Consider the following 24,882-nt stretch of genomic DNA (forward strand, 5'->3'; position numbering starts at 1 on the left):
CCCTGTGGAAGGCACCCCACTTCCACAGGCACACACGGGTCCCACTCATCCTGCCACCTGTGCAGCCTCGTGTGTGCTCTGTGGTAGAACACAAACCCCCAGCATTCATTTCCCTCTGCAGTCATCATTGGCCATATGTGGAGATTTACAAGGTCGATCCCAATTGTTTGCTCCTACCAGCCTGTGCACACGGCCCTGAGAAGGTGTGTATGTGCTAGATGGAGTTAGAAGTGGAATTGCTGGGTCAGAGGGTTCATTCAGTCACCAAACCAAAGGAGCGCGTTCTGTGCACCAAGTGCTGTTCTAGATACTGGAGCGGCATCAAAGAACTAGACGGACAAAAGTCCTTGCCCACGTGGACCTGACATGCTAGAGGGTGTTAAAAAGTTGATTTCTGTAGATGTTTCACATCCTGGAAGGCTTTATTCCCATCAGCAGTGCCTTTATTGGCTCCCTCTCCACCACTCTGCGGGGTGAGGTCTGTGGCAGGAGGCTGGCTGCTCTGGCCTTTGTTCAAGGTCTGGGGCTGGCACGGTCTGTTTGGGGATGTAGACATACGTGTGTGTGGCTGGGGAGGAGGATAAGGGAATTCAATGGTCATCTGGAGAGGGTGAGGGGAAATAGGATTAGAAGAGGCCACTTAGGGGCACCTGGATGGCTAGTGGTTAAGCATCTGCCTTCGGCTCAGGGTATGATCCCGGGGTCCTGGGATTGAGTCCCTCATCAGGCTCATTGCGGGGAGCCTGCTTCTCCCTCTGCCTATGTCTGTCATGAATAAATAAATAAAATCTTTTTTAAAAAAAGAAGAGGCCACTTAATGGTGTGGGTGGGAGCTAGGGACAATGGTCCACTGAATGAGGCATGAACAGCCCCTCACAGGTCACACCCACAGAACATGCACAGGTGCAGCAGCACTGAAGAATCCAGTACTGTCTTGGAATATACTATAGTGAGACTGTTTTGTGGACACCCCTTGGGTGTGACTAAACCTGGGGTCACACAGAGTGGGGTGTGAATACTCCCGGGGCTACATGGACAGGGGTGTGGCCACCACATGAAGTAGTATATAAACTGGGGGCGGACAGCCTTAGGTTACTCAGATGGGGGTCTGGGCAATCCAGAAGTCACACACACTAGGGAGTGGATACTCCTTGAATTGCACACACTGGAGACTACACACTCTTGGGGTGACACAGAATGGGTTGTAGACATTTCTGGAGTCAGATTGACCAGTGTGTTGACACTACATAGTCAAACAAACAGATGTGGATGGTCCTAGGGTCAAAATGATTTGTGTGTGACACTTCTGGAGTCACGCGTGCTAAGGAGGAGACATTCTGGAGTCACCCAGACTGGCTAGTAGACATTCACAGGGTCACACATATCAGGGTGTGGACATCCCAGGGGTCAGATAGCAGGTTGGATTGGGGAGCTTTGGGGGTCACTCAGACAGGGATATGGGCACTCTTGGGCTCAGACAACCTAAGGTGTAGACAGCTATGAGGCAAGAATCAGTGGGTGGGGATAGACATGGAGTCACAAAGATGGGGGTTTGGACATTCCTGGAGTCACTTATGCTGGAGTGTGGACAGACATAGGGTCACTCAGAGTTGTGAACACTCCAAGATGTCTATTACACACATTGGAGAGTGGAAATCTCTGGGGTCACCCAGAAGGAGTTTGGGACACTCTTGCCATTAACCACACTGGGGCATGGAGACTCCTGAAATCACACACATTGTGGATTGGGTTTCCCCTTGTGTCACGCAGATTAGGGGGTGAACATCTATGGTGTTATACAGACTGAGGAGTAGACACTTCTAGGATCATAGTGACGGAGGTGGGGACAGTTCTTTGATCAAACAAATGATGTATTGGCCCCTCTCAGTTCAGAAACAGATATAGACACTCCTGTGGTCACACAGAGACATTGAGGGACACTCCCTGGTATAGACTTGGGAGTGGACACTGCTGAGGTCAGAGACTGCGGTGTGGGTGGCCCTGGGCTCAAACAAACCAGGATGCAAATTCTTTTGGGTCACATAGACTGGGTGTGGACATCCCTGGCATCACACAAATGGGTATTTGGACACTAATGGGGTCACATAGAAAGGAGAGCAGACTGTCATGGGGTCACAAACGCTGTTCACACACCTCTGGGGTCACTCACATAAGGCTTTGAACACTCACTATCATAGGCTAGGGTGTGGACACTGTTGGTGTCACACGCCTTGGGGGAGTGGCACTCCCAAGGTTACACATACTGGTATGTGGACACAATTGTGGTCACTCAGATTGAGTTTTGGACACTCCTGAAGTTACGCACAGGGCTGGGAACGCTTCTGGCATCACACACAGGGGTGTGTCCATTCATGCTGTCACACAGAATGAGGAGGGAATGAGGCCAGAGGTGTGCATCTGGTGGCCCTGAATAAGAGGGGAAAATTCCAATACTCCCTGCTAAAAGTAATTCAACAAGGAGACCATTAGGCTGGGGTGACTCTGATGCCTTAGTAGCCTCAGTTAGTGAATGGAAACCTAAGCCAGAGCAATGCACTTGCATCCAAGACACCAAAATTTAAGAACAACCATCACAAACAGCCAACTGGGCTTTCCCAGGTGAGGCAACTGCTTCAATCATAGCTGATCAAATAATCTCGTCCCTTTGCTCCCGCCTGCCCCATGGAAGACTGTCCCCAGCTCCTGTTGGAAGTTCTCCTAACCACTTCCAGTTTGGCACTCCCCAGTGCAATTGACTTAAGCTCCAACAAACTCCTGAAGATTTAAACGTGCCTCAGTTTATCTTTTAAAAAATATTTTATTTGTTCATAAGAGACACAGAGAGAGAAGCAGAGACAGGCAGAAAGAGAAGCAGGCTCTCTGCAGAGAGCCTGATGCAGAACTCGATCCCAGGACCCCAGGATCACAACCTGAGCCGAAAACAGACGCTCAACCACTGAGCCACCCAGGCGTCCCCCAGTTTGTCTTTTAACACCCCGGAGCCAAGCACAGAACAGGCTCTAAAATGTGGGCCTCACCTTTAGTGTACGTGCTGCCAAAGCGAGCACTGGACTGCACAGACTGACTCTTTTCGGGGGTAGTGGGGATGCCCAAAGAAAAACATCTGCAATCTGTTGCTTGGGAGGTCTGCAATGGTGCTTTCTCCATTTGCTCTTTGTCCATCTTTTGGAGGGCTAGAGCCCCAGCAGGGAGTAAAGTCACACTACAAAGAGCGTGAGGTCCTCAGCTGCCACACTGGAGCCCACCTATCCACCAGGAACAGCCAGATTCATCTGTGAGGGGAGCAAGAAATAAATGATTATTCCTATGTGAAACCACTGACATTGTGGGGTTCGTTTGTCATTTCAGAATCCCCAAATACACAGTGTTGCTGCGTGGATTGAATCCTCCATTGGAATGGGCTCTGAAAGCTGAGGAGCTCATGGAGGGGGATGGGGTGGACTCTTCCTCCAAGAGGGCTTCCTGGCTTCCAGGAGCTGTTCGTCCTTCCTTTTTTTTTTTTAGATTTTCTTTATTCATGAGAGACACAGAGAGAGAGGCAGACACATAGGCAGAGGCAGAAGCAGGCTCCCTGCAGGGAGCCCGATGAAGGACTACATCCCAGGATCCCAGGATCACGACTGAGCCAAAGGCAGATGCTTGACCACTGAGCAACCCAGGTGCCCGTTCATCTTTCCTTTACGGTAGGCAGAGCTCTGGCCAGGGGGAGGGGGCTGGGCGGGCATCTGTACTTCCAAGTCAGACACTGGCTCCATTGCCTGGGTGGAGGCTGGATGTGGAGCCCCGTTCTTCAGAGATCTACGGGTGAACAAGGTTCTGGTGCTCTGTGGCTGGGCCAGGCTTTAATACTGGGCCTCAGGGTGCATCAAGAGTTGGTATAATTCAGCTACTCCTTTCCACGGATGGATTAAAGATAACTTTGGCTTCACTAAACAGCTCCAACAGCAGAATTCTTTTCCTCCTTAGAATGGAGGCCCTTGCTGTGGAGGGACTGAAACCTCACACGCTCCCTTCCTGCTCACCACTGGCCCAGGACAAGTCCCAGAGGAACCAGTGGGCAGCAGGTAGGGCTTCCCAAATCACGGCCACTTTCAGGGTCATTTGATGTTCCTACAAGCATAGGCCCATGCGATGTACTGGGACAGCATTTGTTTGAGAGTATATTCTACCCCAAAGCGAACGCCTGCCTTTCCACCAGACCCAGAGTTTGTGAGGACTTGAAGGAAGACATTTAAGCCACATAGGCTCTGGGCACCTGAGTGGCTCAGTGGTTGCCCGTCTGTCTTTGGCTCAGGTCATGATCCTGGGGGCCTGGGATCGAGTCCTGCATCCGGCTCCCTGCAGGGAGACTGCTTCTCCCTCTGCCTATGTCTCTGCCTCTTTCTCTGTGTCTCTCATGAATAAATAAATAAAATCTTAAAAAACATAAACCACATAGGCTATGTGGCTCAATTTCCTTGGATGAGGAGGGTGTGCTAGGACCTAGCCTGGCTGTCCCAAAGGGTGGTTAAGAGATTATATGACGAGGGTCTTTCTTAGGCATTCTTTCCCCTGTAACTAACTGAAAGCTCTGCTAAAGTGTCTTCTAGTGAAAGGGGTTTATTTTCTCCCATTACCAGAAAATTCGAGATTGACAGTCTCAGGCTCAATGATAATTGTAAGCAGAGTCAAAGTTCCCTTCCCTCTGCATCTTGACCATCTTTAAGCATGCTGACTTTTTTCTTCATGGTTCTTACCTCATTGTTGCAAGAAGGCTGCTGTACTTCTAGACCTCACGTCTGTATCTGATGCAGGAAAAAGGGTTGGTTCAGAACAAAGGCTTTCTTCTAATGAGGCATTGTCTTTTTATTTGGCCTGGACAGTCCTCCCTATGGATTATCCCTTACATCTCATTGGCCAAAACTGCACCAAATGCCACCCCCTCCCCCATTTATCACTCTTCAGAGGAAGCAAAATTCCTATGACTGGTTTAGATCAATCATAATCCCTGCCCTTGGTCTGGGGGAGGAATTTATGCTCCTTTGGAACAGGGGAGCTCCAACTACCATCTGAAGAAAATGGGGGAGGAGTAGTGGAGAGGGAGGAAATGTGGGTGAGGATTGTAGGGAGGCAGTGGAAAGCATTGCCTATAGAACCACAGAATGGAAGGTAAGGTGAGCTGAGTTCTAGCCCTCATTCTGCATTGGAGCTGCTGGTGGTTTGGGTTCTGTCCCTTGCCCTCTCTGGGCCTCAGTTTCATCTTCTGTACCAAAGGAGTTGAGTACAGTGGTCTCAAAAGACACTCTATGCGTTGGTGGCCCTATGGTCTTGACCTGGACATGGGGGCTGGGCTATGGAATCTACCACATGACAGGAAAGGCCCATTGAGTCTTGAATGGGGGAAGGTCTAGAGACTATCTGGCTCCTAGCACCTAGCAGGGGCAAGAATCCCTCTTCCCTGTGTGATCCGGGTCATTTTGATTGTCCTTGAAGAGGTCACTCTGAGTGTTTATAAGAGCAGGGGCCCATATCTGGGTCCAGTTTCTGGCCTTAGTGCTGTTGCTGATGTCATGCTGGGTGAGTTGTTTGAACAGGTCCCTGGCCCACTCTGTGCCTCAGTTTTCCCCATTTGTTCAGTGAGGAGGTTAGACAAGATGGTCTTTGCTGGACTTTACAGTCCTAAACTGCTGAGCTGAGTGGATTTAAGGACAGAGGGGAGGGGCTCCTGGGCGGGTTCAGTCAGTGAAGCATCTGCCTTCGGTTCAGGTCATGGTCCGGTTCTGGGACCCTGCTCAACAGGGAGCCTACTTCTTCCTCTCCTGCTCCCCCTGTTTGTGTGCTCTCTCTCTCTCTCTCTCTCTCGTAAATATATAAAATCTTTAAAAAGAAAGAAGGGAAAGGTGAGATCTGCTGCTAGAAGCTGCCGGCATTCCTTGGCTTATGGTTCCATAGACTCCACCAGTCCGATCTCCATCTCTGTGATCGCACTGCCACCTCCTCTGTGTGTGTGTCTTCTCATCTTCTATCTTAAACCACCCCCCCCACGCCAGCTTCCCTCTTACAAAGACATTTGTGGTTACATTTAGGATTCACCCAGATAATCAAGATAATATCCCCTTCATGGACTCTTAACTTTTTTTGTAGGGGGAACAGAGGGAGGGGGAGAGAGAGAATCCTAAGCAGGCTCAATCCCAGGACCCTGAGATCATGACCTGAGCCGAAATAGTCAGTCACTTAACCAACTGAGCCACCCAGACGCCCCCGGATCCTTAACTTAATCACACCTGCTAAGTGCTTTTTGTTGTTGTTGTTGCCACATAAGTGAACATTCACAGGTTCCAGGGATTGGAAGCTGGATACCTTTTGGAGGGCCCACCACAGTGGAGGGGGCCAGGAAGCAGTCCTCAGGGTGGTGACATCTCAGTTGAAATCTGAAGGAGAGGGAGGTAACTAAACAGAAGGGACAGAGTATGGCAGCAGGAGAAACAGCATGTGTGAAGTGAAGCACTTGGAGATGCGATCGTAATAGTGCTGTGGGGAAAGGCGAGCAGTTTAGGATAGTGGGCCGTACATCGGTGGGAGAGGTCGCTCGGGATGCTGAATTGAGGCCTAGTAGGATACAAGCCTTTTCCTCCCAGCTCCTCTCTCGGCCCCAGAACCTGGCAAGGTTCCAGGTGGAGCCTGCTCAATCCTCAGCACCACCCTGGCTTCCAGAGGCCCAGGCTAGCCCAGCCAGGCAGAGGGGAGGTAAGGAAAAAGGCAACGTGACAACGTGCCTGTGGTTTGCAGGCCATGCAGCTCCCTAGTCGTGCATGAAGCACAGGCCGAAAAGTCTGGCCTGTGCCCAAGATACGGCCCCTCACCAGGCCTGGAGACATGGGTGGCCAGCTCCCACTCACTCAGGAGGGCAGGCCTCTGAGCCAGAGTGCCCCCACCAGCATAGGCCAGTGTGGACTGATGGTGGTTAAGAGCCTGGTCGGGCAATGGTTGGACAGCCTGGCCTGGGATTGCAACTCTGTCAGTTGCTAGCACAATGGCCTTTGGCCAGTGACTTGACCTCCCTGGAACTCCCTCCCCCCATCATCCCACTTTTTCCTCTATTGGAGGTAGTAGGTTAGTTGTTATAAGCACCAAGAAATACAGCCAGCCTCGAGACACTGCAGCAGAAACGAGTAGGAGGAAACAGGCTGCTGAGACAGCCCTTGAGCCAACCTGAAGCCATTTCCTCTTTTTGTGAGTTCATCTATTCCCTTGTTGGTCAAGCTGATTCCATTTGGTTTCTGTTACTTGCAGACAAAAGCATCTTAGCTGATAAAGGTTTTTCATCATCTTTTTTTTTTTTTTTTTTACTGAGAGAATTACGAAAAATGTAAATGTAGAGGATATTGTGATGACAGCTTTAGCTGAGATTTGGCAGGCTTTTACATTTTGCATGTGTGGCTGGCAGAATAATGCCCCCACCCCCAAAGATGGTCACATCCTAATTGCCAGGACTTGTGACTCTGCTAGGTTACACTGCAGAAGAGAATTCAAATTGCTCATCAGCTGACTTTAAGATAAACCGAATATCCTGGATTATCCAGGGGAGCCAATATACTTATAAGGGTCCTTAAAAGTTGAAGAGGAAGGCAGGAGTGCTGTGATGTGAAAAGAACCTGACTAAAGTTGCTACCTTTGAAGATGGAGGTAGGAGGCTGTAAGCGGAGGGATGCAGGGGCCTCTCAAAGCCAGAAAAGGCAAGAAAACAAGTTTCCCCTGAACCCTTTAGAAGGAAACCCAGACCTCCTAACACCTTGACTGGAGCCCAGTGAGACCTGTGCCAGACTTCTGGCTTCCAGAACGGGAAGGTAGTGAATCTGTGTTGTCTTGAGCAGTTACGTTCGCAGTAATTTGTTACAGGAGCAAAAAGAAACTAATATAACATCTGTTTGGTTTTATGTTAATTTATTTTTATTTTTTTAAAGATTTTATTTATTTACTCATGAGAAACACAGGACAGCTGCCCCTCTTCTGTTAATTTAATCAAAGAAAAGCTCAACACCTTTTACTTAAGCTAACAGGTACAGCACAAGCCCCTTCGTAGAAATTGCTTTTGTTTCTTTCCCTCTTTGCTGATTCTCTCCACCCACCAATCTGCCTCCCTGTCCGGGTGCAGAAGGAATATGGTAAGAAAAATGGTTATTTGGTTATTTCTTGGTATTAGGATTCAGAGGGATTTTTTAAAATTTTTATTTTAAAAATTTTATTTATTTGAGAGAGTTGAGGGGGTGGGGCAGAGGCAGAGGGAGAAAGAGAGAATCTGGAGCAGACTCCACTCCGATAGTGGAGCCCCAGTCAGAGATTGATTCCAAGATACTGGGATCATGACCCGAGCTAAAGGCAGATACTTGGGGCATCCCAGGTGGCTCAGTGGTTTAGTGCCGCCTTCGGCCTGGGGCGTGATCCTGGAGACCGGGGTGAGTCCCACGTCGGGCTCCCTGCATGGAGCCTGCTTCTCCCTCTGTTTCTGCCTCTCTCTCTCTCTCGTGAATAAATAAATAAAATCCTTAAAAAAAAATAAAGGCAGACACTTAACTAACTGAGCCACCCAGGTTCCCCAGAGGGATTTTTCTTTTTTTACATTTTTGGCTTTATGCTTTTCTGCACTTTTTTCCCATTTTTTATTTTTGTAATGAGCAGGCATTATTATTTTTATTTTTTTATTTTTTATTTTTTTAATTTTTTTATTTATTTATGATAGTCACAGAGAGAGAGAGAGAGGCAGAGACTCAGGCAGAGGGAGAAGCAGGCTCCATGCACCGGGAGCCCGATGTGGGATTCGATCCCGGGTCTCCAGGATCGCGCCCTGGGCCAAAGGCAGGAGCCAAACCGCTGCGCCACCCAGGGATCCCAGCATTATTATTTTTATACCCAAAACAATAAGGTCATGACTATGCATTTTATTGAGAAAGCCTGTGCCAATCAATGCCCATGGCCACCTTTGAGTGTTCTGTCCATCCTAGATGAGGTGTCCCCAAAGCAAACCAACAACTCCCAGATCTAGACTACTCCTTCCTCTTCTTCCCCTGCCTTAGACAGATGGATAAAATTCATAGAATTCATCTGTGGCTGTTATGGGCTGATCAGTGTCCTTAGATTCACATGTTGAAGTCCTAACTCCCAGTGTCTCAGAACATGACTGTATTTGGAGACGGGGCCTTTAAAGAGGTGATCAAGTTAAAATGAAGTCCTCAGGGGATTCCTAATCCAATCTGACTGATGTCCTTATAAGAAGAGCAGATCAGGACACAGAAAACATACAAGAAAAACCATGTGAGTTTAACCATTTGCTTCAACGTGGGTGGAACTGGAGGGTATTATGCTGAGTGAAGTAAGTCAGTCGGAGAAGGACAAACATTATATGTTCTCATTCATTTGGGGAATATAAATAATAGTGAAAGGGAATATAAGGGAAGGGAGAAGAAATGTGTGGGGAATATCAGAAAGGGAGACAGAACGTAAAGACTGCTAACTCTGGGAAACGAACTAGGGGTGGTGGAAGGGGAGGAGGGCGGGGGGTGGGAGTGAATGGGTGACGGGCACTGGGTGTTATTCTGTATGTTAGTAAATTGAACACCAATAAAAAATAAATTAAAAAAAAAAAAAAAAAAAGAAAAACCATGTGAGTTGGATCCAAGGAGTAGGTGGCCATCTGCAAACCAAAGAAAGAGGTGTTGGGGGAAAAATCAAGGCTAACATTTTGATCTCAGACTTCTAGCCTCCAGAACTGTTAGAAAATTAATCTCTGATGTTTAAGCCACCTGGTCTGTCGTAGTCTGATGGCAGCCCAAGCAGGCTAACACACTAGCATCACCTACTACTTTGTTCCGAAGAAACCAGTTCTATGTGGTAAGAATTCTAAAACGTGTTATGTCCTGGGAGAGCTGATTTAGTTCCTTAAAGATACTTCATTTTCACTGTATTGTGACCTCCTGACAAACCTGTGAACCTGTGACCGTTCAGAATGGTGCTTATGACTCCTCATTTGACATAAGGGAAAAACTGAGGCCTGTGGGGGACACATGACTCAGCCAAAGTCACACAGTCAGAATGCAGATCTCCAGGTTCCATTCCAGAAATGGCATAGAAGCACCAAGATCAGGATATGTGGAAAGAGGGCCAAGCATTCTATCTTCCTGTCTAGGAATAAGTGCATCAAATTAGTTTTCACATTTGATTTTGGCCTCCATCTCTAAGATGTCCCCTCTCTATCTTCAGAGAGCCTTTTATTTTTATTTATTTTTAAATATTTTATTTATCTATTCATGAGAGACAGAGAGAGAGAGAGAGAGAGACATAGGCAGAGGGAGAAGCAGGCTCCCCATGGGGAGACTGATGTGGGACTCGATCCCAGGACCCTCCTTGAGCTGAAGGCAGATGCTCAACCACGAAGCCACCCAGGCACCCCTAGAGTGTATTTTATAAGTAACAAAAAACATTTAATCATTTGTTTTAAAGTTGCTAGTATTTCTTTTATGGATACAAAACTAAGCTGAACCCTTCCTGGCTCTTCCCATTAACTGACGTTTATGAAATTTTAAGGGATTTTTTTAGGCATTTCTATTAATGAGAATATAACTCAATTAAAAAAGTTTTTTGGGGGCAGCCCGGGTGGCTCAGTGGTTTAGCGCCACCTTCAGCCCGGGGCCTGATCCTGGCCAGGATCGAGTCCCATGTCAGGCTCCCTGCATGGGGCCTGCTTCTCCCTCGGCCTGTGTCTTTAAAAAAAATTTTTTTAAAGTAGGCTCCACACCAAGCATGAAGCCCAATGAGGGGCTTGAACTCAGAACCTTGAGATCAAGACCCAAGCTGAGATCAAGAGTCAGATGCTTGGGATGCCTGGTTGGCTCAGAGGTTGAGCTTCTGCCTTCGGCTCAGGGTATGATCCCAGGTCCAGGGATCCAGTCCCGCATCCAGCTCCCTGCGAGGAGCCTGCTTCTCCCTCTACCTATGTCTCTGCCTCTCTCTCTATCTGTGTGTCTCTTGTGTCAATAAATAAAATCTTATTTTTTAAGAGATGCTTAATTGAGGCTACCCAGGCACTCAATATGGCTCAATTTTTTAAAAGATTGATTGGTTGATTGATTGATTGATTGATTTGGGAGAGGGAGGGTCAGAGGGAGAGAATCCCAAGCAGACTCCCACTGAGCACAGAGCCCAACACATGGCTCAATCTCATGACCCATGAGATCATGACCTGAGCCAAAACCAAGAGTCCAACGCTTAACCTATTGAACCACTCAGGAGCCCCCAATATGGCTCAATTTTTAAATGAGGATCTAAGCTGCCTATATTCCCATTAGGGCTTTTACTTAAATTGAGAAAATATTTATCAATCACACCCTGGCTGTCCAACGAGGACTCCTTGTACAATGATGAGGCCAGGGGGCATGCAGGACCCTGGGGCATCGAGGAAGATATGAATGTCTGGGGAAAGCAGGCCACGTGGAAAAAGGCTCCAGGACCAGCTTGGGAGCCATTTCTTTACATTGGGAGTGAGGAATGTGGGAGTTAGTGCCAACCTCCTACCTAGCTATCATCTGGGAAACGCTTGCTAACATTTCTCCCTGACCCCTCTAGATTTGCAGATAGTCCAGTTGGCAGGGAAAGTGAAGATAGAATCAGGGGTGGCTGCCCCAGCATGTCCCAAAACCTTTTATGAACGAAGCCATCCTAGCAGTGGGCACAGAGGACATCGGTGACCCCATGCCTTATCTAGAGGAGAAGACCCTACCCAACCCCCATCCATTGCTGCTGTACGGGGGGCCCGATCTTCTAGTATCCCAACAGTAGCTAGATACCGCAATTTATTTTTTATTTTTTAAAATATTTTATTTATTTATTCATGAGAGACAGAGAAGAGAGAGAGAGAGAGAGACAGAGAGAAGCAGGCTCCATGCAAGGAGCCCGACATGGGAATCGATCCTGGGACCCCAGGATCAAGCCCTGGGCTGAAGGCAGGCGCCAAACTGCTGAGCCACCCAGGGATCCCCCGATACTGCAATTTAGTAGAGAATCTTTTACTTTCTTTTTTTTAAATTTTATTTATTTATTAGAGAGAGAGAGCTAGTATGAGCAGAGGGAGCAGCAGGCAGAGAGAGAGGGAGAAGCAGACTCCCCTTTGAGCAGAGAGCCCAATGTGGGGCTTGATCCCAGGACCTTCAGATCATGACCTGAGCTGAAGGCAGATGCTCAACCGACTGAGCCACTCAGGCGCCCCAAGAAACTTACTTTTTAAAGGCTGATCACTAGTTACATTTTTGGAAAAAATCTTTTGCAGCCAGTAGAAAAGGGAGCAAATATTTGAAATGGCACACTCCAGAAGAGGATGCCCAGATATACAGTAAACATGTGAAGGATATTCATCCAGGAAAAGAAAAATTGAAATGACAAAGAGGAACATCACAATAATACTGTATTGGTAAAACTTTTTTTTTCCTTTTTTTTCTTTCTTTTTTTTTTTTTTTTGTTTTTTGTTTTTTGTTTTTAGTATAATACTCTATACCCGGTTGATGTGAGTGTAAACTGATGCAACCACTTTGGAAAACCATATGGAATTCCTTAGGAATGTATAAAGGTAGGTATCCTCAATGACCCAGAAATTACACTCCTTGATACACTAAGAGAATGGAGAAACACATTGTGGAATATGTACCAACGGAGCACTGCAAAGTGATGAGAATGAGCAGATTACAGCTACGCACAACGCGCAGGTATCTCATAGACATGATGTTGAGGGGAAAAAAAGCAAGACCCAAAATGTACATAATGTATTTTAGTACATCTATGTAACTGTTCAAAACAGGCAAAACTAAACTCTGCTGTTTAGGTTCACAGATGTGGGTGATAAAGAGCAAGGAAATCATGACTACAAAAGTCAGGGGTGTGGTTCTCTCTGGGAAGAGAGAACCGTATGCCAGGGAAGGGTCCCACTAAGGACTTCTGTAGTTCTGGCCATGTTCTGTTTCAAGGGCCAGCAAACTACAACCCATGGGCCTGATCTAGCCTGTTGCCTATTTCTGCATGGCCTTGAGCTGAGAAAGGTAAGAGCTTTTTACCTTATTTTTTAAGATTATATTTATTTTAGAGAGAGAGAGTGCGAGAGGTAGCAGAGGAGAGGGAGAGAGAGAATCCTAAGCATGGAGCCTGACGTGGGGCTCAATCTCACAACCCTGAGATCAGGACTGTGAGCTGAAATTAAGAGACGGATATTTAACCAACTAAGCCACCCACATGCCCCAGAGCTTTTTACTTTTTTTTTTAATTTTTATTTATTTATGATAGTCACACAGAGATAGAGAGAGGCAGAGACGTAGGCAGAGGGAGAAGCAGGCTCCATGCACCGGGAGCCCGACGTGGGATTCGATCCCGGGTCTCCAGGATCGCTCCCTGGGCCAAAGGCAGGCGCTAAACCGCTGCGCCACCCAGGGATCCCCTTTTTACTTTTTTAAAAAATATTTTATTTATTTATTCATGAAAGACACAGAGAGAGACACAGGCAGAGGGAGAAGCAGGCTCCATGCAAGGAGCCCGATGTGGGACTCGATCCTAGGTCTCCAGGATCACACCTTGGGCTGCAGGCGGCGCTAAACCGCTGCGCCACGGGGGCTGCCCACTTTTTACTTTTTAAAATAATTTCATTTTCAAAAAAATTTTAAATATTTTATTTATTTATTTGAAAAACAGAGAGGGTGCACGAGGGGAGGTGGAGAGGGAGCAGAGGGAGAGGGAGAGGCAGACTCTGCTGAGCAGGGAGCCCAATGTGGGGCTCGATCCCAGGACTCTGAGATCATGACCTGAGCCAAAGGCAGATGCTTAACTGGCTGAGCCACCCAGGCGTCCCTAAAATTATTTTAAAAACACAAGAAACAACAGGACTTGGCAAGGATGTGGAGGAAAAGGAACACCTCCGCACTGTTGGTGGGAATGTAAACTGGTGCAGCTGCTGTGGAAAACAGTATAGAGGTTCCTCAAAAAATAAAAAATAGAACTACCCTCTAATCCAGTGATTATACTACTAAGTATTTACCCAAAGTATACAAAAACATGGGAGGTGGGCAGGGGGAAGGGGGGACTGGGTGACGGGCACTGAGGAGAGCACTTGATAGGATGAGCACTGGGTGTTATATGTTGGCAAATCTAACTTCAATTAAAAAAAGAAAAAAGTATACAAAAACACTAACGAGCACCCCTATGTGTTTTTGCAACATTATTTACAATAGCCGAATTATGGAGGCAGATCAAGTGTTCATTGATTGATGGATGGATGAAGAAGATGTGATGTGTGTATATATGTATATTTGCACACACACATATGAAATATTACTAGGGCATAAAAAATAATGAAAACCTTCTATTTGCAACAATGTGGATGGCTCTACAGAGTATAATGCTAAGGAAAATAAGTTAGGGAAAGACAAGTACCATACGATTTCACTCACATGTGGAATTTAAGAAATGCAGAGCAAAGGAACAAAGAAAAAAAGATACAAAACAAAAAACAGACTCTTAACTATAGAGAACAAACTGGTGGTTGCCAGAGAGGTAAGTGTGGGGATGGGTGAAATAGGGAATGGGAATTAAGAGTACACTTATCTTGATCAGTACTGAATCATGTATAGAACTGTTGAATCACTGGGGACTTGAGTGGCTCAGTTGGATAGGAATCCAATTCTAGATTTCAGCTCAGGTCAGGATGTCAAGGTCATGGGATGGAGCCCCACATCTGGCTCCTCGCTGGGCATGCAGTCTTCTTAAGATTCTCTCTCTGTCTTCTTGTGCTGCTCTCTCATGCACTTGCTCTTGCTCTCTCTCACTGTCTCTCTAAAAAACACAATTGTTGAATTGCTATATTGTACACCTGAAACTAATATAACAATATGTTGACTATACTGGAATTAAAATTCTAAAACTAGTCAGTTCTAAAATAAAATGATTAAAAAGAACAAAAAATATCTTGTGATGTAAAAATTATATAAAATTCAAATTTCTGGGTCTGTAAATAAAGTTTTGCTAGAATACAGCCACTATTGCTCATTTATGTATTGTTTATGGCTACTTCACAACAATGGCAGGTTGACTAGTTGTGACAGAAACTAGATAATGTCTCCCAAAGTCTAAAATACTAGAATCTCAGAAAAGGTTTGCTGACATCTTCTGTTCTTTTTTTTTTAAGATTTTATTTGTTTATTCATGAAAGAAACAGAGAGAGAGAGGCAGAGACATCGACAGAGGGAGAAGCAGGTTCCCCACAGGGAGCTGGATGCAGGCCTCAATCCCTAGACCCAGAATCACACCCTGAGCCAAAGGCAGATACCCAACCACAGAGCCACCCAGGTGTCCCTGACATCTTCTGTATTTCTTGACCTGACAGGCAGTTTTGTTGGTGTTCACTTTATACTATAGTACATTAATTCTATGAAACACATTTGTGTGTGTGTGTGTGTGTGTGTGTGTGTGTCTGTCTGTCGCCTCAGGGCCGCACATAGGGCTGCTAGGTGTCCAATATATAGAGGGCATTTCCTGTATTTAATCATTTTATGCTATGACCTGCATTACCTTTGGCAGGGTGCCCCCAAATCCTGTATTTAGATTTTTTAAATGAATTACAAAAAATTGACAGTGGGAGCTATTTTTCTGCCACAGTTATTGGTTCTTAAATTACTAAAGTGGCAATACTACTTAATATACCTCCTCAAATAAAGATCTGGAATGTCTCTTGTGTCTCCTGCAGGTTTGGTTGAGAGAAAACCAAGAGCGGTGACTGAGAATTAAAAATACATATTGAATAAAGGAAAAGTCTGTTTCATGGCCAAAGTCCTAAGTTGTGAACAAGTAATCGCTGTTTAGAGATAACTTTGGCTGATTTTCAGAGCATGTGTACAGATCCAATCAGTGATAGCCTCACTCCAGTGGCTACACTTCTGAGAGTTTAAAACTAACCACAACTTTAAGCTTGTGAAATTCAACAGACAATGGGGCAGGGGCACCTGGGTAGCTCAGTGGTTGAGCACCTGCCTTTGGCTCAGGTGGTGATTCCAGGGTCCTGGGATGGAGTCCTGCATCAGGCTCCTCTCAGGGAACCTGCTCCTCCTTCTGCCTATGACTCTGCCTCTGTGTGTGTGTGTGTGTGTGTGTGTGTGTCTCATTAATAAATAAATAATCTTAAAAAAAATAGACAACTGGGCAAAAGATTCCAACAGACAATTACAGAAGAGGATGCCTAAATGTTCAATAAATGTGAAACACGGGCGCATGGCTGGCTCAGTTGGTAGAACATGCAACTCTTGAACTCTGGGTTGTAAATTCAATCCCCACGGTGGGTATAGAGATTTTTTTTTAAGATTTTATTTATTTATTCATGAGAGACACACTGAGAGAGAGAGGCAAAGACACAGGCAGAGGGAGAAGCAGGCTCCATGCAGGTAGCCCGACGTGGGACTCGATCCCGGGTCTCCAGGATCAGGCCCTGGACTGGAGGCGGCGCTAAACCGCTGAGCCACCCGGGCTGTCCCTGATGAATTTACTAAACAATAGACACTTACTAAATGAGGAGACGTCCTTTTGAAGTTCTTTGAGCAGTATGCAATCAGTCATTCAGTATCAAAAATGGTAGGAATTGGGGGATCCCTGGGTGGCTCAGTGGTTTGGGGCCTGCCTTCGGCCCGGGGCGTGATGCTGGAGTCATTGGATCGAGTCCCGCATCAGGCTCCTTGCATGGAGCCTGCTTCTCCCTCTGCCTGTGTCTCTGCCTCTCTTTCTCTCTGTGTCTCTCATGAATAAATAAATTTAAAAAAATCTTTAAAAAATGGTAGGAATTCCAATATAAACCAACATAGTACAGCTAAGTGTAAGGGATATATGATTTCCTCAACTTGTACGAAGGAAACTAATAAAATGATAAATTTTTTTATGATAAAAATTTTTATTAAGAAATTCAAGGGTGCCTGGCTGGCTTAGTCGGTAGAACATGCGACTCTTGATCTCAGGGTTGTGATTTGGAACCTCACTTGAATGTACAGATTACTTAAAAATAAATCTTAAAAAAAGAAATTCAGTAGAAGAAAATAAATTAATCCTAGCAGACGTTGTAAATGGCTATCCACACTATATCACCATTAATTTTCAGCTCAAATAACTGCTTGGACATATTGCTACCAGAGTATTTTCTGATTCCAAACCTTCAAACTAACTTTTAAGTGCCAGGATGAAATCTACTGTGATAATAAAAAATGTAATAGCTCCACTTACTATTATAGATATCATGAAAAATCTAAATGCCTTACCTTTCATGATATAACTGTGAATTCAAGTAATCACAATGCAGAGAAAAAAATTTCCCTCTGCTTAATACAATATTTTTTGCATGAAAAACGCTTGCAGGGGGATCCCTGGGTGGCTCAGCAGTTTGGCTCCTGCCTTTGGCCCAGGGTGCGATCCTGGAGTCCCAGGATCGGGTCCCATGTTGGGCTCCCTGCATGGAGCCTGCTTCTCCCTCTGCCTGTGTCTCTGCCTCTCTCTCTCTCTCTCTCTCTCTCTCTGTGTCTATCATGAATAATAATAAAAAAAAGGCTCGCTAATTAGTAAAATCCCTTCTAGTTGAGATTTCAGAAATGAGAAAATTTCTACAGAGACTCTCTTATTGATTTAGGAGTTAATGAAAAAAATTATACTGCTTTTGGTGGTAGAGACTTTCCATTTTTTAAAAGATTTATTTATTTATTTGAGAGAGAGCACAGAGGGAAAAGAAGAAGGCGGCCCTCTACTGAGCAGGGAATCCAACTAGGGAGTGGATTCCAGGACCCTGAAAGCCTGTCCTGAGCCAAAGGCAGAAGCTGAACTTACTGAGACACCCAGGTGCCCCTAGAAACTTTCAATTTTATTTTTATTTATTTATTTATTATTTATTTTTTTAAAGGATTTTATTCATTTATTAATGAGAGACACAGAGAGAGAGGCAGAGACATAGGCAGAGGGAGAAGCAGGCTCCCTGCAGGAAGCCTGATGTGGGACTCGATCCCAGAACCCCAGGATCATGACCTGAGCCACCCAGGCACCCCAAGAGATTTTCAATTTTATTGATGTTTTCCTAAGAACTGGCATTTGGTTCCATTGATATTTTTTCTCTATTTTTTGTGTTTTCAATTTTACTGATTTCTGTTGGTATCTTTATTATTTCCTTCCTTTGGACATAAAATTTCTAGTTTCCTAAGTTGGAAATTTAGATAATTGAGTTGAGACCTTTCTTCTTTTCTCTTATAAGCATTTTATTGCTACTAATTTCCTTCTCGTCACCACTTTAACTACATTCCAGAAAATCTGATTCATTGTATTTTTAAAAAACTTTATTCATTTATTCATGAGAGAGGCAGAGACATAGGCTGAGGGAGAAGCAGACTCCTTGCAGGGAGCCCAATGTGGGACTCGATCCCTGGACCCTGGAATTATGCCCTGAGCCAAAAGCAGATGCTCAACCACTGAGCCACCCAGGCATCCCAGATTCATTGTACTTTTATTTTTATCCAATTTACAGGAGTTTCGGATTTCCTTTCAGATTTCCTCTTTGATTCACAGATTATTTAGAAGTGTATTATGTAATTTCCAAATATTTTGAGATTTTCCATAGAGATGTATATGTTTCTGTTGCCAACTTCTAGTTTAATTCCATTATGGTCAGAGAACATATTTTCTGTGATTTCAATTCTTTTAAGTTTGTTAAAGATGGTTTCATGGCACGGAATATGGTCTATTTGGTGAATGTTCCATGTGCATTTGTGAAGAATGTGTATTCTGCTGTTGTTCAAAAGACTCTATAAATGTCAGGTTAAATTGTTTAATATTGTTCAGATCTTCTATATCCTTACTGATTTTCTGCCTACTTTTTTTAAAAGATTTTTTATTTATTCATTCATGAGAGACACACAAAGAGAGGCAGAGACACAGACAGAGGGAGAAGCAGGCTCCATGCAGGGAGCCTGACGCAGGACTCCATCCCAACTCCATCGCCAACCCCGGGGATCATGCTCTGAGCCAAAGGCAGATGCCCTACCACTGAGCCACCCAGGCGTCCCTCTGCTTACTTCTTATTACCTTATCCTAGAAGAAAAATTTTGATGTCTCCAACAATAATCAAATTTACCTGATTATCCTTACATTTCGATCAGTTTTTGCTTCGCGTACTTTGGAGATTTGTTGCGAAGTACATATATATACTTAAGATTGTTTCGGGACACGTGGATGGCTCAGTGGTCGAGCGTCTGCCTTTAGGTCAGGTTGCGATCCTGGGGTCCTGGGATCGAGTCCCACATCGGGCTCCCCGCAGGGGTCCTGCTTGTCCCTCTGCCTATGTCTCTGCCTCTCTCTCTCTCTCTCTCTCATGAGTAAATAAATAAGAAACCTGAAAAAAGGAACAAGGAAAATGATCAAGGATAAAGAGGGACAATACGTAATAATAAAGTGGTCAATTCACCAAGAAGATGAAACAATCTTTTACTTTTTTTAAGATTTTATTTATTTATTCATGAGAGACACACAGAGAGGAGGCAGAGACACAGGCAGAGGGAGAAGCAGTCTCCATACCGGAGCCTGACGTGGGACTCGATCCCAGGTCTCCAGGATCACACCCTGGGCCAAGGGCAGTGCTAAGCCGCTGAGCTTCCCGGGCTGCCCCAATCTCCTTCTTTTAAGATTTTATTTATTTATTCATGAGAGACACACAGAGAGGCAGAGACGTAGATAGAGGGAGAAGCAGGCTCTCTGCGGGAGCCTGATGCGGGCAGGACTCCATCCCAAGACCCCGGGATCATGACCTGAGTCAAAGGCAGATTCTCAACCACTGAGCCACCCAGGTGCCTCCATTTTCCTTGTTCTGATGTTTATTTTGTCTCTCCATCTTTTTTTCATTCTTTTAGTTTTCACCTATCTATACCTTTGAAGTAGGTTTATTATAGAAAGCATGTCACTAGATATTGTTTTAAAATGTATTTATAATGGACATCCACATGCAGAAGAATGAAACTAGACCCCTCTCTTGCACCATACACAAAGAGAAACTCAAAATGGATGAAAGATCTAAATGTGAGACAAGATTCCATCAAAATCCTAGAGAAGAACACGGGCAACACCCTTTTTGAACTCGGTCATAGTAACTTCTTGCAAGATACATCCACGAAGGCAAAAGAAACAAAAGCAAAAATGAACTATTGGGACTTCATCAAGATAAGAAGCTTTTGCACAGCAAAGGATACAGTCAACAAAACTCAAAGACAACCTACAGAATGGGAGAAGATATTTGCAAATGACATATCAGATAAAGGGCTAGTTTCCAAGATCTATAAAGAACTTATTAAACTCAACACCAAAGAAACAAACAATCCAATCATGAAATGGGCAACAGACATGAACAGAAATCTCACAGAGGAAGACATAGACATGGCCAACATGCATATGAGAAAATGTTCTGCATCACTTGCCATCAGGGAAATACAAATCAAAACCACAATGAGATACCACCTCACTCCAGTGAGAATGGGGAAAATTAACAAGGCAGGAAACCACAAATGTTGGAGAGGATGCGGAGAAAAGGGAACCCTCTTACACTGTTGGGAATGTGAACTGGTGCAGCCACTCTGGAAAACTGTGTGGAGGTTCCTCAAACAGTTAAAAATAGACCTGCCCTACGACCCAGCAATTGCACTGTTGGGGATTTACCCCAAAGATACAAATGCAATGAAACACCGGGACACCTGCACCCCGATGTTTCTAGCAGCAATGGCCACGATAGCCAAACTGTGGAAGGAGCCTCGGTGTCCATCGAAAGATGAATGGATAAAGAAGATGTGGTTTATGTACACAATGGAATATTCCTCAGCCATTAGAAATGACAAATACCCACCATTTGCTTCAACGTGGATGGAACTGGAGGGTATTATGCTGAGTGAAGTAAGTCAGTCAGAGAAGGACAAACATTATATGTTCTCATTCATTTGGGGAATATAAATAATAGTGAAAGGGAATATAAGGGAAGAGAGAAGAAATGTGTGGGAAATATCAGAAAGGGAGACAGAACGTAAAGACTGCTAACTCTGGGAAACGAACTAGGGGTGGTGGAAGGGGAGGAGGGAGGGGGGTGGGAGTGAATGGATGACGGGCACTGGGTGTTATTCTGTATGTTAGTAAATTGAACACCAATAAAAAATAAATTAAAAAAAATAAAAAGGACCAAAACAGAAAAAAAATAATAAAATGTATTTATAATCAGACAACCTGTTTTTTTTTTTAAAGATTGTATTTATTTATTTGACAGAGAGAGCACAGCAGGCAGGCAGAAGAAAAGGGAGAAGCAGGTTTCCCACTGAGGAGAGCCCAACATGGGCCTTGATTCTAGGACCTCAGACTATGACTTGAGCCAAAGGCAGATGCTTAACTGACTGAGCCACCCAGGCACCTCAAACTTCTATCTTTGAATTGATGAGCTTAGGCCAGGAGCCACAAACTAAGGCCTGCAAGCTGATTGGCTGTTTTTGTAAATAACATTTTATTAGAACACATAAAACGCCTATGCATTTACTATTGTCTATGGTTGCTCTTCCACTACAGAAGCAGAATTGAGTAGTTTCGACAGAGACTATGTGACCCACCAGCCTGAAATGTTTACTCTCTGGCCCTTGTAGCAAAAATTGGCTGACTTCTGGTGTAGATCATTTACATTTAACATTATTATTGATATGGCTGGATTTAGGGCCAGCATTTGATTATTTTTTATTTTCCCTTTTTCTCTTTTGTTCAGCTGTTCCCCTTGTTTTCTTTTGGATTGTTTGAATATTCTTTAGTATTCCATTTTGATTTAGGTAATTGGAATTTTTTTTTTTTTTTTTGGTAATTGGATTTTTGGCTATATTTCTTTGTAGTAATTTTTAGTAATTGCTCTAGAGATTACAAAATATATATTAGTTCACAATCTTTTTAGAGTTGACATTTTACCACTTCAAGTAAAATGTACAAGCCTTGCAGCCATATAATTCCCTTTGCGCTATCCACTTTTGTCATGATTGTTGTGTGTATTACATTTTCATATGATGAAAACATTAACACGCAATGGTAACATTTTTGCTTAGAACAGTCATTCATATTCTGAAGAATTTAAGAGGAGAAAAATAGTCTTTTTAGTCTTTTATGTTTACCCAGATATTTACAATTTCTGTTGTTCTTCCCTCATTCTTGAAGTTCCACGTTTCCCTCTGGTATTATTTTTCATTATCATTTCTTGCATAGCACATCAGCTGTTGACAAATTCTCTTAATTTTCCATCATCTGAGAATGTCTTTATTTGTTTTTAAAGATTTTATTTATTCATTTGAGGTATATATATATAGAGAGACAGAGCACAAGCAGGGGGAGCAGCAGAGGGAGAGGGAGAAGCAGACTCCCTGCTGAGCATGGAGCCCAATGCAGGGCTTGATCCCAGGACCCTGAGTTCAGGGCCTGAGCCACAGTCAGATGCTTAACCAACTGAGCCACCCTGAGAATGTCTTTATTTTGAATTAATTTATGAAAATGATTTTCACTGATTGGAATTCTGGGCTGACTGTTACTCCTAGCACTTTAAAGATGTTCCACTGTTTTCTGGCCACTATATTTCTTCTTCCTTCTTCTTTTTTTAGATTTTATTTATTCATGAAAGACATAGAGAGAGAGGCAGAGACACAGGCAGAGGGAGAAGCAGACTCCCTGTGCAGAGCCTGATGTGGGATTTGACCTCGGGACCCTGGAAACATGCCCTGAGCCAAAGGCAGATATTCAACCTCTGAGCCATTCAAGCATCCCTGGCCACTATATTTCTAATGAGAAATCTGTGGAATTTGTATTGTTTTTCTCCTATGCATAATATGGGTTTTTTTGGCAATTTGATTATAATATTTCTTGGCATAATTTTCTTTGAGTTTGTGCTGCTTGGGGATCACTGCATTTCTTGTATCTGTTAATTTGTGCCTTTCACCCAACTTGGGGGGAGTTTGGGTCATTGTTTCTTCAATTTTATTTCTTTTTTTATTTTTAAAGATTTTATTTATTTATTCATAAGGGGGTGGGTAGAGACCTTGGCAGAGGGAGAAGCAGGCTCCCAGCAAGGAGCCCAATATGGGACTCGATCCTGGATCCTGGGATCACACCCTGAGCTGAAGGCAGACACTCAACTACTGAGCCACCCAAGCATCCCTTCAATTTTTTTTTCATGCCAATATCATCTTCTCTTTCTAAGACTCCAGTATCATAAATATTAGACGTTTTAATATAGTCCAAGAGGTCCCTGAAGAAGTTCTCCTCCCATTTTTCAATATTCTTCTCTTTGTTTTTCAGGTTAAATAATAGATCTACTTTCTAAGTTCACGGATATTTTCCTTTGTCATATCCATTTTGCTCTTGAGCCCATCTGGATAATTTAATTTAATTTTTTTTAAGATTTTATTTATTTATGATAATTAGGGATCCCTAATTTTTGATTTCAAATGTTATATTTTGGGTCCTAGAATTTCAAATTGGTTTTTTAAAAGAAACAACAGCAGCAATATTTTATTTTATTTTTAAAAAATAATCTCTTGGGACGCCTGGGTGGCTCAGTGGTTGAGCATCTGCCTTTGGCTCAGGGCATGATCCCAGAGTCCCAGGATGGAGTCCCATATCAGGCTCCTGGTGAGGGTCCTGCTTCTCCCTCTGCCTGTGTCTTTGCCTCTCTCTGTGTGTCTTTCATGAATAAATAAGATCTTTAAAAAAATAAAAATAGGGATCCCTGGGTGGCGCAGCGGTTTAGCGCCTGCCTTTGGCCCAGGGCGCGATCCTGGAGACCCGGGATCGAATCCCACGTCAGGCTCCTGGTGCATGGGGCCTGCTTCTCCCTCTGCATATGTCTCTGCCTCTCTCTCTCTCTCTCTGTGTGTGTGTGACTATCATAAATAAATAAATTAAATAAATCTTTAAAAAAAATAAAAATAAAAAATAATCTCTCTGCCCAACATGTGGCTCAAACTCACAACCCTGAGACCAAGAGTCACATGCTCTCCCAAAGGAGCCAGCCAAGCATTCTGGGTAGGAGATCCTTTCCCCAGAATACGTGGTCTCTCAGCTCTTTGGGGGTTTTATCTGAATTAGGATTTATTTTAATTATTTGAGCACCTGTGACAGAGAGTTTGAGAACTCTGAACTGTGTGTGTGTGTCTAGTGGGTAAGGTCTCTGATAACCTTTGATTTCTGTGTCTCATGACGTTAAGATCCCTAGGTTATTTGGGGGTATATTTCCAGGTGTGAAGTCTGTTCCTTTTGGGGAGATCAGTCCCAACATGTGATGTTTTTGACTTATTAAGATATTGTTTCAGGATGCCTGGGTGGCTCAGTGGTTGAGCGTCTGCCTTTGGCCCAGGGCGTGATCCTGGAGTCCCGGGATCGAGTCCCACATCAGGCTCTCTGCATGGAGCCTGCTTCTCCCTCTGCCTGTGTCTCTGCCTCTCTCTCGGTGTCTCTAATGAATAAATAAAATCTTAAAAGAAAAAGATATTGTTTCTACTGTTTCTACTGACTATGGTTTCTGAGCCATTTATGAGGCAGTATCCCAAGAAATGAGATCTCTAAGGTTTTTGTAGTTTGTGTACTTGTGTGCGAAATCTTTGAGCTGTTTTGGTGTTTGTTAAATTCTCAGAACTATTTTGGTATCTGTCTTGCATGGTGTGGGGTTGGTTCCTGAAGTATTTGGGGTATGCTTTTAGGCCTGATGATTCTGTTCTTTTGGGGAAATCTCACTTCCAGGGCTGATGTCTCTGATTACTTTGGGGCTGTGTGATTAAGCAGGGTATT

At 44.3% G+C, this 24,882-nt stretch overlaps 1 long non-coding RNA gene across 1 annotated transcript in view; it reads left to right on the top strand.

Moving 5' to 3' along the window:
* Positions 1-20,455, top strand: part of LOC144307906 (uncharacterized) — a 58,852-nt gene extending 38,397 nt beyond the window's left edge. The window contains exons 3-4 of the long non-coding RNA XR_013374573.1: positions 12,530-12,616; positions 15,773-20,455. This is a non-coding gene — a long non-coding RNA (uncharacterized LOC144307906). The remainder of the gene's footprint in view (positions 1-12,529; positions 12,617-15,772) is intronic.
* The last annotated feature ends 4,427 nt before the right edge of the window (positions 20,456-24,882 follow it).

The sequence above is a fragment of the Canis aureus genome, chromosome X (genome assembly GCF_053574225.1).
Source record: "Canis aureus isolate CA01 chromosome X, VMU_Caureus_v.1.0, whole genome shotgun sequence".
Classification (NCBI taxonomy): domain Eukaryota; kingdom Metazoa; phylum Chordata; class Mammalia; order Carnivora; family Canidae; genus Canis; species Canis aureus.